Here is a 14,622-nt window from a genome sequence, read left to right as displayed (position 1 = left end):
TTTCTTTTTTTAGTACAAGGTCCAATATGCAACATGGTTAGCCTGGGAGAAACTATGTGGATCAAAACGGCCTTGAATTCACAGAGATTTACCTTTAACCGCTCCTTCTGAGTAACGGAATTGCAGTCATGGGCTACCATGGCAACCCCTGAAGGAATTATGCATTTGTAGGAATGTGGGAAGGTAAAGTCTTTAGGAATGCACATTTCCCACAGACCCGTTCACCTCTCCTAGTAGCACCTCTCCGAATTCAGCTAGAGGGTAGGAAAGCTATAAGTGTACGTTTCCCCACCCATCACCAATGCTCTTACAGTAGACGACAGGTGTGAAGGTTTTTCTCATCACAGATCTGTGTGGGACCAAAGTACAAAGGCTTTGGTCAAGAAGAGGGTGTGCATTTGGCCTCTGTGTGTACAGAGGGAGGATGCAAACCTTTAAGTTCTACCACACTCTCACTAGATAAAATTGAGATGTTCTGAGAGCAGCAGGTCAAGAAACCCCGTGATAATAAATTACGTCACAGTAGCACTTGTATGCATGTACAGCACGTCTCAAGTTCTCAGTATGAGTCATTTGCTGACGTGCGTGTACTCACACAAGTGTCCTTTCACGCAGGTTTGTAATGAGGGAAAGACAACGAGAGCAGCAGCATGGGAGACAAAGTGACAATGAGACCATGAAGAGCCCTTTAAGAAGAGGACAAGGAGGAAGATCTGGCTCATTAAGAACCCACCTCATTAGAGCCTGGGTTACTAGGGAGCTGAACCAAATTACTTCATGTCCTTGACAACTGAACCAATTCCCCCTTTCCCTTCCACATCAGTAATCAGCAGGAAGGGAAATGGAGCGAAATTGCCCCTGTCAGATGAAATTTACATGGCTTCCATGCCTCTTTCTTTCCTAACAAGTGTCAGTGAGTGCCTGCTGAGTCTGGGCTCAGCGCAGGGCAGTCTTCCCTTTGTTTTCCATTATCTTCATTTGACATACACAAGCACTTTGTTCACAGAACCATCCTGGGAAAAAAGCATGGTTAAATGCAAGACGATAGCTATCCAAACCTCAGTTTCTGACCGTGTCCACGTAAAACAGGAGCAGTAGCTACAAGTAAGACACTAAATAGATTACCTTGCACCAAGAAGTCTGGTGCCCTAAAGGGACAGACTTGGCCAAAAAAGCAGAGTTGTGCATAGAATGTCGTTTTTAAACATGTAGTTGCACAAATACAACTTAGGTTTAATGGTCTTGAGAAGCACTGCTCTAAACGATTACAAGCTCGGGAATGTTTCTGAAAGAAAGTTGCCAACACAGCGGCCAAACAGAAATATTTTGCTTAGTTTCTCGGATGAGCAATTATGTGAACACAAAATATAGGTTAGGCCCTCTTAGCTGCTTTCATGTTATATGGACCCCCTAGTGAAATTGAATGCAGCCTCTACATGCCTCTTAAAACAATGTTTTCATTCATTCATTCATTCTTTCATTCATTCATCCACTCATTTATTCATGTATGTGTGTGTTTGTGTGCTTGTATGCATGCGTACGTGTGTATGCATGGGCACATGTAATGTGGCAGCAGGTTGAGGCAGCACGTCATGATCTACATCCAAAGGTCAGTGGACAACTTTGTGCTGTCAGTTCTCTCCTTCTCTATCAATGTAGGATCAGGAGATTGAAGTGTCATCTCTAGGTTTGTCTAGCTTGCATTTTCACCTGATAATGACATAAAGGGCTCCATACAGTTTTTTTAAGGAATAAAATGGTGCATATAGGATTAACAGTACTGAAATGTCTTACTGAAAAGTTTGTGATTAGAATAATATATATGCTTTATTCACATGGTAATCAATTAAGAGTATCAGGTCTCATAACTGCCATAATTGTGCAATTGCAAGTTGTAATCCAAGACATCAATGATTTCTATTAATGATAAAGCCAAAATAATTACTAATACCACTGTAATTTGTTGATTCATAACTGAAGACAAAGTTGTTTTGGTTGGAGGCTAGTACAAACATTTGTGTTTGTTGCTCTACCCATCACAGATGGCCTGAATTAAACTCCAGAATATTTCCTTGTTTCCCTTTTGTTCAGTTTTTGAGTCAGAGTCCCAGTGTAGTCTGGACTTTCTCACAATCTTGCTGCCTCTACCTTTCAAGAGACTCGAACACAGTCCTGCGCTACCATGCTCAACAATCTACATATCTTTAAATGAGTAAATACCCCTTGAGAGAGAAAGAGAGTGCCAAAGCTGAAATTGAGGTTGTAACCCTTAAACAAGAGAATGTTCTAACCACAGCTCATATATCCAATCAGAGTAGTAATGATGAAGACACTGATTGTAAGTGAGGCAAAAAGAAGCCAATACACAATCAAAATACATGAAAGGAAAATCTGTACCCACCAACTGTTGGGAAATCGAAACTAATTTAGCCATTCCCCTATAGTCACCACAATACCAAAAAAGGATGATGGTTCTGCATCCATCAGAAATGGTCATGGTTTGCTGTTCTTCTATTTTCTATTCCCGAATCGTCTTTGCCCACTTTTCTAGAGTTGGATTTCCAGTATTTCTAGCGGCTCTCTCCTGTGTATGAAGCCTTTTTGGATTCTCTCCTGCAGAACGTCAGGCTTTGCTGTAAACTCTTCTAACCACTACTACCTACTTCCAGCCTCGTATTCATCATATTCTGGTTCCCCTGTTTTACAGACCTATTTTTTTCGAACGAGATTGGGAGCTCCCCATGCATAGGAACAATGCAGACAAGTGACTCAGAATTGGCAACCGAGTAAAATATTTTGATTAGCATATGCTAATTTACAAAATGATGGGTTTCACTATGACATTTTCCTGCATATGTATAAACAAGTACTTCAATAGTGCTCATTCTCCTTCTCTGTCCCATTGGTCTGCCTCCTTTTTTCTGACTTCTTTTTATTTTCATGCTTTTGTTTCATTTTTAAATCTATATTCTGTTTAGGAAAGGAAACATGAGATATTGGCTTAGTTTTGGTTTCCACTAGGGAGTCATTTCAAATAACTGTCTTGGACCACAATACTCAATCACAGTGCAATTTACTTGGAATAAGGATGAGAGTTGGTTCCTAGAGTGTACTACTTATCAATGGCCCAAATGACAAAAGAGTGAAGAGTATAGGTATGTACAAAATGACTTAAGAAGTAGCTCAAACATTTGCAGTAAAAATGAAAGTGACTTGAACTTATTAACACTAAGGGAAGGTGTGTCCTTTGTACTACTGCTGGGAATAGTTTAAGCTGGATGGATGTAAAGAAAAATGAACAAGGAATGCTTCAGGATGGTTTCAGGAAATTACACCTTAACTTTAAACATGATTGGGAAATGAGCAGATTTGTGTGTCTATGAATGTATTTTTCTAATGTTTTCAGTCTAGCTATCCATGCACTTCCTCGTCCATCCAGCCGCTTATCTGTCCAGTCATGCATCATCCAGCTTCTATTCACCCACTCATCTATGATCCATACATACAACACTCCTTCATCCATCTGATACTCAGTAAAATTGACATATGAAATAGTATGGGAAATAATGAATCATATGGAAATTTTCAAATTGAACTGTTAGTCTTCTCATACATTTTCTATATCATTTTATTTAGTTTTCTTAACAGATATAGGGAAAATGGCAAGGAATTTTTAGGGAAAATATGACAAATGGAACCTCCTCCTAAACCTTTGCCTCCTGTACAATCTTCGAAGCTTCACTCATTCTAAATCCTGAAGGAATGCAGTCTGCAGGTGATAAAAAATAGGAAAGTATCTGAGTAGGATACAGAGATAGGATGAAGGGGTTGTACCGCCATTAAGCCAGGTCTAGACAAGCAGATCTGGACAGCTGAGAAGGAACTGTGATTCAGTCCCTCAAATGGGCATCAGTCTGCTATGGGTTGGAGAACTGAATTAATGTTGCTAAGTGCATCCAAGTTGTTAGATCTCCAAAAGAGAACTTCATCAACTTTCCTGAACCCAGAAGATTGCCTTCACTGACTGCTTCATAAACCATGTGTATCCCATGTTCTTAAAGCTATAGGGAGGTAAAAAACATACATATTAAAAGAGTTTCTTCTAGAAATTTTATGGGGTTTTGGTGTACTACCTTATATCTAAATTCAATTATTCTGTAGACAACACTTTGGTCCTCCTCTTTCCTTTCCTTTCCTTTCCTTTCCTTTCCTTTCCTTTCCTTTCCTTTCCTTTCCTTTCCTTTCCTTTCCTTTCCTCCTCCTCCTCCTCCTCCTCCTTCTCCTCCTCCTCCTCCTCCTCTTCCTCTCCCTTCCCTTCCTCTTCCTTTTCCTCCTCCTCCTCATTTCTTCCTCTTCTCTTCCCCCACCCTGTTGCAGGATATTTGATCACCCTCTGAACCCCAAGATTGTATTACTTACCGAAAAAAAAATCTGTTTCTAGTAGTGGTATGGTTCCGCCCATAGCTCACATCTTTAATCTCAAACAATGAAGGTAAAGTTAGTTTATAGAAGGAAGCACCCATGTTTGAAAGTGATGTTTAATTGGTTGACAGACAAAGTGATGAATCAGATAAAGATATGACGGGATAAGATAAACCTAACTCTCACAAGAAGAGAGAGGAAAGGGAAGTTACTTGAGAGAGCAGTGCAAAGAGATGAAGAAAGGCAGTTTTATCTGAGAGTTTTTCAGAGATAGGATGAAGAGAGAGCAAGCTGGATGCAGGTGAAGACAGAATGATCCCAAGAATGAGAAGGATCCAGAAGACTAGAACAGACTGCTAGAGTTAGCTGGCGGTCAAGCAGAACAAATGAGGAGAAGCCAGATGAAATCAGTTAGATTGGAGAGGAGTTTGAGCCAGGAACAGCTAAGTTGAACCAGCCACCCATAATTCAAAGAGATCTAGAAAGAGTTCACTCAGCACTAAAGCTCAGAGACTGAAATTATTCTGGCCTAGAAAAGATGATACGGAGGCTAGAAGTTTCCTGGACTATGCCTAGATTAGCAGACTGAGACAATAGGATTGTAGGCAATTACAACAGAATAAAAGTTATATTTACACCTCTCCCTTCCCCCTCCTCCTCCCACTCCTTGTTCTTGTTCTTCTTGTTACTGTTCTTGTTGTTGCTGTTCTTGTTGTTACTGTTCTTGTTGTTGCTGTTCTTGCTCTTCTTCTTCTTCTTCTTCTTCTTCTTCTTCTTCTTCTTCTTCTTCTTCTTCTTCTTCTTCTTCTTCTTCTCGTTCTTATTCTAGTTCTTCTTCTCTTTCTCTTCCTCCTCCTTCTTCCTGTTTCCTCTTCCTTCTCCTCTGTCTCTTCCTCCTTCTCCCACATAACCAGAATGGTTCCTCTTTCATTTTCCATTTTGGAGTAAAAATTCTAAGACTCTTCAAGTTCATGCCGTATTTCAAAAGTCCTCTGAAACTGACTATAGATTTCTTGATTTATTTAATATCCAGAGAACATTTCACTTTTACTTACCCAAATCCTGGATACTGGGCAGGGTCAAGATAAAGTCTGACACCTGTAGTCCTTTCATTGCCTCTACAATCCATCCCAGACCCTGTCTCCTTTGAGAACCTATGGCATAGGACATCTCTGCCATTCACTTGCTAAACATATGATATATATATTATGTTATATATTGTTATATATATCATATGTTATATATATACATATATATGTATATATGTATGTATGTATGTATATATATATACACACACACATACCCACCCAATACCCTTCCTAGGGATTTGGCATGAATATCTGTGGCCTTTCCATCTCATCTATCCTTATAACACATGTAAAGTTGCAAAGCTTACCTGGCCTATAGGTTTCTCTATGTTGAATGACTGTTAATCAACTCAAAGGGAGAGAGTTCCTTGTCCCCACTTTTCTCATCTATAAAACAGGACAATAATAGCATCTCTATTGGTTGTTGTGTGGTACAGAGAAATATGTAAGCTCAGAGGACAAATTTCGGACATAGATTTTCTCTTTCCATCTTGAGAAGTAGGCCTCCCATTCCTCTGTCTCTCTACACCCAGGACCGCTGGTGTATAAGCTTCTAAGTGATTTTCCTGTCTCTGCCTCTTAACTCACTGTAGGATTTCTTATGCCACATCTAGCTTTTGTGTGTTCTAGAAATTTAAACTGTAAGGCTGAGTTATCAGACTGCTTCCCCCTCACACAAGTTTTTAAATATACAGTTTACTTTTATGATGAAACAGAAATTTACTGAAATATTTTTTAAATTATTACTTTCCTCGTCTATTCAAATTGCAAATTCAATATATAGCAATTATTTGCTTATTGTCATAAAATATACACAAAATGAATTTTCCATTTCAATCATTTTCAAGTATATAACTGTGTGGCATTAAATACACTCACATTACCACACAATCACACCACCATCTATTTATCTCTAGAACACTTAAACCTAATCCAAGCGAAACTCTCTGTCAATTATAACATTCCAGCATTCTCTCCCACTGTAGCTTCTGGCAACCATCATTCTATTTTCCACTTGATGAATGTGATTTCTAAAACTATCTTTTATAGATAAAATCATGTAGTATGTGTCCTTTTTGTTTCTGCATATTGCCTTGAGGAATTTGCTTCCTTTTAAAAAAACTAACCATCCACTATATCATATAATACATATTGCTTAATTTTTAAATTAAATAATTATTTTGAAACAGAGTGTCACTATGAGCTCTGTCTAACCCAAAACCCACTAAGTTCTATGTACCTTTGCTAAGACTAAGGCCATGCACCTTTTTTGTGCTTTTTTAATTCATTTATGTGTTAACAGATACTTGGGTTGAGGTCAACTTTTGAGTACTGTGACTAACACTGCAGTGAACATGGATATATAAATATCTTTCCACATTCATACCTTCAATTTTGGGGTGTACCCAAAAGTACATCTGCTAGATTATATTAGACTTATGTTTTTTAATTTGTAAATTATTTAATGTGTACAGGTATTTTGCTCATGTACGTCTGTGTACCAGATTATCAAGCCAGATGAAGGTGTTGGATCACTTGAAACTGAAACTACAGACCAAAGAATCGAACCCAGGTCCTCTGGCAGAGCAGCCATACTAGTGGCTCAGCCATCTAGTACTCTAGATGGCAGAGCCATCTCTATAGTTTCTCCACTTCCATTTTAAAGTTTTTCTTTTAAGGTTTATTCTTTCTTCAAGCTCTTGGAGACATAGTTCATTACCCATTTATTGTCACAATATGATTCAAGACTGCACAAGGACGTCTTGCTCTTAAGTGTAACTTGTTATCTATTGGCCAATGTATACAAGCACAAAGAACTTTCGAGTGATTTTAGACTCTGTAATTTTGCTGAATTATTATTTCTTGGGCATTTTATAACTTCTGTGCTTTTAACATAAAAGATTAAGCTGTGTGTAAGCTGGGATTTTTACTCATACTCCTATTCAGATAGTGTCTGTTTCTATTTTCTTGAGTATTTTTATTATCATTAAATAATGTTGACATGTATAAAATAGTTTCCACTTCACATCATTGTGTGACTTTATGTCTTTGTTCTCGTTAATGTAGCTAGCTATCTTTGGCAGGGTTCCTATTTGATATGACACATCATTACCAAAAGCAAGTTGCAGAAGAAAGAGTTTATTTGGCTTACATTTCCATATCACAGTCCATCATTGAAAGAAATAAAAGCAGGAACCTGGAGTCAGGATGTTTTACAATGGCCATGGAGGGAAGCAGCTTATAGTCTTGTTCCTTGTGATAGTTTGTATATTCTCAGCCCAGGGAGTGGCACTATTAGGTGTGGCCCTGTTAGAATCGGTGTCACAGTGGTTGTGGGCTATAGCATACCCATCCTGGCTGCCTGGAAGTCAGTATTCTGCTAGCAGCTCTCAGAATAAGACATAGAACTCTGAGCTCCTCCCAAGCCATCCCTGCCTGGATGCTGCCATGTTCTCACCTTGATGATACATACTGGACTGGACCTCCAAACCTGTAAGGCAGCCCCAATTAAATGTTGTTCTTTATAAGACTTGCTTGGTCATAGTGTCTGTTCACAGCAGTGAAACCCTAACTAAGGCACTCCTCATGGCTTGTGCAGCCTGCTTTCTTATAGAAGGACCCAGGGCTTTCCTGGAGTCCAATCATATTGAGGTATTTTTCTCAATTGTGACAAGTTGACCTAAAACTAGCCAGCTACATTATATTAATTGATTTTCTATGTTCAGCTACCCTTGCATTCCAAGAAGCAATTCCCTTTTGAATATAGCATATAATCTGTTTATACACTACTTAATTGTGTTTGCTAATATTCTGTTGAGTACAGCTACATCAATATTCATAAGGGATATTGGTCTATAGTTCTCTCACTGTGTTTTTGTTTGATATTAGGGCACACACTGAGTGAACTAAGAAATGTCTTCTACAATTTTTAAAAATCAATTGAAGATTGTGGTTAATTTTTCTGGATTGTTTTATAAAAATCTAAAAAATGAAATGTTATCCATTATAGGAAAGTAGATGAAATTGGAGATCCTTACATTATGTAAAACAATACACATTCACAAATACAAATATTATATGTTTTCTCTCATACTTGGATTTTATGGGAAATAAAAATAAAGGGGGGCTACTGTGCATGAGAAAATTGAACGGGAATCAGGCAAGGGGTATAAGAAGAAGTAACATGAGGGGAAGCCCTGGGTCCTGCTAAGACTGAACGTGATTGTTGGGGGGAGGGCAGCAATGGGGGGAGGATGGGGAGGGGAACACCCATAAAGAAGGGGAGGGGGAGGGGTTAGGGGGATGTTGGCCCGTAAACCGGGAAAGAGAATAACACTCGAAATGTAAATAAGAAACACTCAAGTTAAAAAAAATAAAATAAAAAAAATGTTGTCATCATCATCAAAAAAAAAAAAAAAAGAAGTAACATGGGAAACGAAACAGATCAAAGTACAAGGTATAAATTATGAAACAGTATAATGAAATCCATTAGTTTGTATAAATAGTGTACTCTAATAAAAATAAGAATGATTTTTTTTTAGTTTGAAGACACTGGGTCCTGGGTTTTTCTTCATTGGTGTATTTGGATTGCTGTTTCAACCCTCTTCATAATTACAACTCTGAGTATTTTTTCAATGCTTCATAAGTCAATATTGCTAGGTTATACATCTCTAGATATTTTTACATTTCATATAGGTCATCTAACTTGTAATGCAGTTTTTTTTTTGTTGTACTCTCACAATTGTTTTTATTTCTGCAACGTGGTTAGTAATGCTCCCTTTCATTTCTGATTTTAGCTTTGTGAGGCATCCTTTTTTCAGTCAGTAGAGCTAAGGTGTAAACAAATGTGTTGATCTTCAAAGATTCAACTCTTGGTTTTGTTAATTTTCTCTATAATTTTAATTTTGATCTATCTTTTTTAATCTTTCTTCGTTTTTCTTCTGCTAGCTTTGAGTCTAGCTTTCTCTGGTTTGTTTAATTCTATAAGAGGGAAATTTAGGTTCTGAGTTAACAACATCCCTTTTGTTTAATGTAAGCATCTCTGCTAATATTTTTAGCACTGGTTTTCATAAATTCCACAAGTAAGTTTTCTTATATCATATTTACATTTGTGTCAAAATATTTTCCAATTTTCCTTGAGATTTCTTACAGATAAAAACAGGGGACACTATGTTGGGTTTATACTATTTATCTCCGTGAGCCTCCAAAGCAAAACCAATTTTAAAATAAATTATCAAGTTGAAAATATCATTTATCTCTAACATTTCCAAGAGCAGATGATCTAATCATGTCATGAGTACTCCCACTTCCTTCTGTCCCCTTTCCCTCCATCCCTTGCTTCCTCCTCCTCCTTTCCTCGTCATGCAGTGTATATTGAAGAATTGCTGTGGACTAAGAACTGATGATGAACAGGTGTGCTGAGTAATGAACAGACACAATGAAAGGATTTAGCAAATGGCAGTCACATTTGTGATGCAACACTCTATGTGAAATGATGGTTGCCACTGGAAACAATGCAGAGATCTAAATAGCTTCCTGGTCAAAGCAGGAATTTACATCTTCCAACTTCTCCCTTTCCACTCAAGTACATGTGCAAACACACACACACACACACACACACACACACACACACACAAAGAAATAAACACACACAGCGAGAAAGAACACATGCATATGCACACAAATAGAGATACTTTTCAGTAAGAAAACTATCAAGATTTATCCCTTGGGTTTTCATGTACTTATTCAACTATTCTAGCACCAGTTTTCCCTATCCAGGCAGACAATACACTAGTGGAGGTATAAGCTAATATTACCCAATGCCTGGTACAATTTTCTCACCGGAAGTCACAAAATATCTACTTCCTGATAGACTCCGGTTTTGTCTTCAACCCTACAATCCATTTCTGTATTTCAGACCAATTTTGAATAACTACCCTTTAAGTTCCCTGTTAATGGAAGAATTTTGCAAGGAACTCATGGCTAGTAATATATTGACAGAATTGAATGGCTTGTTCGGCACACATCTGCTTAGTCAGCTCACTTATGTGCCTGGCAAATGAGAGGATAACACAACAGAAAACATAGGTGAAATCACAGACCACCTCTAGTCTTAAAAACCTTTGAATCTCATTTGGAAGACAGGACACGAGACATTAAAACAATGCTAATTAGCAAAAAAATAAATGAGACTAACTCATTTGTTCATGCGCAGTAAGGATCAAGACCTAAAAGGCAGCCCACAGAATAAAAAAAAAATTTGAAAACTATATGACTGATAAGTTAATACTATAATATGCAAATAACACTTCCAACTCAAGAACAGCAAAGAAAACAAGCATTCTGACTTACAGTGAGAAAGGGAATTGAAAAGGCACGTCTGTGATAAAGATAAGAAACTCTCGTAAAATGTAAAGCAGATGAAAATAAACAAGCTACCCAAAACCGTGTAACAATCGGGTCCCTGTAAAAGAAGAAAACTTGAGTGTGAAACACGGAAACCACAAGATTGTGTGAAGTACGACTAGATCTGGTCTTTGAAGAATGACGGCATGTCAGACAGGAAGAAAGAAGATGGGGCATTTCAGGGTTAGAACATGGCATAGACAAAGGCAAAGGAGTGGGTAGTGAGCCAGTTGTGTCGTGAAGGCAGAAGACTAAATTCCTGAAGCCATGGGTCTTTGTGGAGATGATCAGATGGGGAAGGACAGGTTCGGGTAGCCTTGAAAGCCAAACAAAGGGGTTTTATGGAAAGCTTCTCAGGCCATAAGCCCAAAGGTTGTCCCAGGAATTAGAAGGTGAGATGGGAAAAAGACTTTGGACTCTATTACTACTGGGATTTATCAACATTTTATGTAGCTTCTCTACTTTCATCTGGCATACATTTTAGATTCTTAAGCACCCTTCATTCAAATAAAGACTTCCCTGATGATTGGAAGTCAAATGATAACAGATAAATGAAAAAAGGGACTCTGAAAATCGGTAATTTTCACTAGGAACATGACATGGCTAGAACATCCTCTTAGAAATATGTCTTCTGGGGGAGGAGGGAGGAGAGGAAAAAAAGGAATATGTCTTCAAAGGTGAATATGGTGGAGTAGAACACAGGAAGGAAAGCAGAAAGATCTGCAGGGGACTTGCTGTGGCTGATTAAAGTGTCAGGGCTTATGGCAAAAGAATGATTCAGGAAATGGCAGATTTTCTAAACACTTCAGAAGATATACATAGATTAGAGCCAAAAAGGGCAGGTAACTAACTAGATGTTAGTTAGAAAGGAAGTAAGACATTACTCCCCTAAAGAGGACAATTCAACTTATAGAGAAAATGTCTAGGGTCACAGAGACTGTTATAAAATGCTTTGACTCATTGTCAGTTGAGTGAGTTACAGTTTTGACTCATCGGAAGAGAAAACTGGTTTGTGTTTGCTCTTCTGGAAAAGAAAAACAACTGGATACACTCATCTTTGAGAGCGAGTCAGACACACTAAGAGTCCACAGTTTCATAAATACTCAGAGACCAGTTACTGCATATTCCTATCTGACGGCAAGAATTTCCCCTGGAGACATCTTAAGGGAACATAGAGAAAAACAATCTTCGAGTGTAGGCTTTTCTACCTGTGGACAGCAACAGCTGTTTTAGGCGGCACGCCAACAGATTTAGATATCTAGAGTGCCTAGCAAATTATTGGTGCTCAGCTAGTGCTAAATCAGCCATGAAGAGATGCATGGATCCAGATGCCTAGAGTAAAAGGGGAATTAGGCCAAGTGAGATGCAAGACAATGCCTAATAAATGGAATTGGTGGGTAGCTCATATTATACTGTCGTCACTGGTCCAGGGAGTGGGCAATGCTGAATAATGAATACCAAACTCAACACAAATTATTTATGTTGCTAATTATAGATGTGACTTTGAACAAATCCTTTACCTCTCTATGACTAATTCTGCTTCCTGTCAAATAAAAAGAAAATTTCGTATTGAGCAAGGTTGCTGTAAGGGTAGAATAGGATTGTAAAAGTGCTTTAAAAGGTACAATGTGTCTTATTCTCTGGGAGAACACTTGGCTAGCAAGTACATGGCCATGGATTTGATTCCTAGCACAGAAAGAAAACAAAAGCCTTAACATACCATATGCATGACAAAGTATCTTGACTCATCTTTTAAATGTACAGAAAGTGGTATGTGATAAAGGCTTTTATAAGTACAACTATAAATTAAAATTAATATTTTATTATTTTCATCAAACTTTAAAATTACAGAATATAATATATGTATGTGTACATGTTCATATGTTGATGTATGTGTGCATGTGTATATGGAGGCCAAAATTTTATATCAGGTATTTATCTCAATCACTGCACCTTAGTTTTAAATTTATTATGATTAGGATTAGAATTAGTAGGGATATATTTATCATTATTGTGATCATCATCGCCATCATCATCATCATTATTATGGATGACCAGTCCATGCACACATGCATCAGAGGCATTTCCTTTACTTGCTGAGCCATCTCACGAGCCCTCCACCCTATCCTTTGAGGCAAGGTGTTCAAGGATTTGGCAATATGGGATAGACAGCAAATCTCATCTCCACCCACCTCCTCAAGAGTCTGGTGCCTAGGAATGCAAGCCCTTAATTCCGCATGCATCTTGCACATGGCTGCTGGGGATCCAAACTTAGGTCTTCATATTACATGCCTAGCACGTTAGCAATTAACTCATCTCCTCAGACCCCTGAAAGAAATTTTATAATAGATAGTCATATCCCCACGGTGTCCTTGATATTTTACAAGATAAATTCCTTTAGTAAAGAACATTGCTGGTCCTTGATAATTTTGTTAAATTATCCCTCTACCTTCCTATTTCCTATTGATGGTTTACTAATTGATGAATAGTTAAGTAAATCCTGGTACATTCATAGTATGAAGTAACATGTATTTGGTTAAAAGAAGAAACCAGATCTGCATCTTGGAGCATGTGGGTAAGTGAGAGATACACTGTTTAACATCAGAAGCATGCATGTCACAATCCCATCGTAGAACAAATAGCAGCATCTCCCATGGATCTGATACATGCCTGTATATTATTTGTGTGTACACAGAGAAGGTCATGAGAAGATTCAAAGCTAGATGGTTAATATTGCTTACTCTGCAATGGAGGAAGACCGGAGGAGGCCCCTTGTTTACTTTTAATGCTTATGCATTATTCTACTAGTGGTTATGAATACATAGGAAGCATATAATTCCTGACAATCATTTTCGAAAAGAATTTTACCTGGACTGAGATCACTGCTCCTCTCCACTGCTTCCTGGCCTTTTATACTCCCTTGTTTATGTGTATGTGAAGATACTACAACTTATTCCTTACTTAGAGACTTCTGTGTACTTGTCTGCTAAGTCATTTACAAGCCAAGGTGGTGAATGTTGTAAGAACAGAAAGGCCTTTAACTGAGCTTCAGGCCCACCCCTTCCCAACATTTCTGGGAAACAGAAATAGCCTGCATAGGAAGTCAGGCAGTGACTCAAGCATAAGTCTTTCCTGTTCAAACAGGCAGCTGTGTTTCAAAATCTTGCCTATATTTCAAGGAATCAATAAATCCCAAGCCCTGTGCAGTTAAAGAATATCAACCTCCCAAAACATCTGCACTCCCCTACTACATACAGCCTTTGCCCCTCTGCTCGTAGTCCACCCTTCAAGAATAACAAGATACCTCACCAAAAAAAAAAATTCATCACTTGAGTACACACTGTGAGGAAGACACTGGGCAAGGTGTTTTCAGATGTTTCAACTTGACTTAATCTGCACCGCACTGTAGAATGTGATTTTTTCCCCTAAAAAAATGGAACCAGCTGGAGTCATCTCTTTAAGGTGCACTCTGGATTTCTGTGGCTCCCTGGTACCCCAAAGGCTGCAAGTTTTCCTACAGCTATTCCAACTGTAACTTAAAATGCAGACTTCAGAGAAGCTGGTACATAAAGGTTAGTAAAACCATGGAGAAGAGAAAGGGCAATGACTTGTCTAGTGTTTGATTTGGGCAGCAGAGTGGACAGTTTCCCAAGTCTTAGGTCTCATTCTTTGACATGCAGTTGGTTGGCCCACACAATACCAGAAG

The 14,622-nt window shown here is 38.3% G+C and overlaps 1 protein-coding gene across 6 annotated transcripts in view; it reads right to left on the bottom strand.

The window, feature by feature from the left end:
• The window catches only part of Pak3 (p21 (RAC1) activated kinase 3), a 258,071-nt gene that overhangs the window by 175,488 nt on the left and 67,961 nt on the right, over positions 1–14,622 (bottom strand). The gene's annotated exons all lie outside the window — the stretch shown is intronic.

This window comes from Rattus norvegicus, chromosome X (genome assembly GCF_036323735.1).
Source record: "Rattus norvegicus strain BN/NHsdMcwi chromosome X, GRCr8, whole genome shotgun sequence".
NCBI lineage: Eukaryota > Metazoa > Chordata > Mammalia > Rodentia > Muridae > Rattus > Rattus norvegicus.
This window is presented reverse-complemented; position numbering and strand designations above follow the sequence as displayed.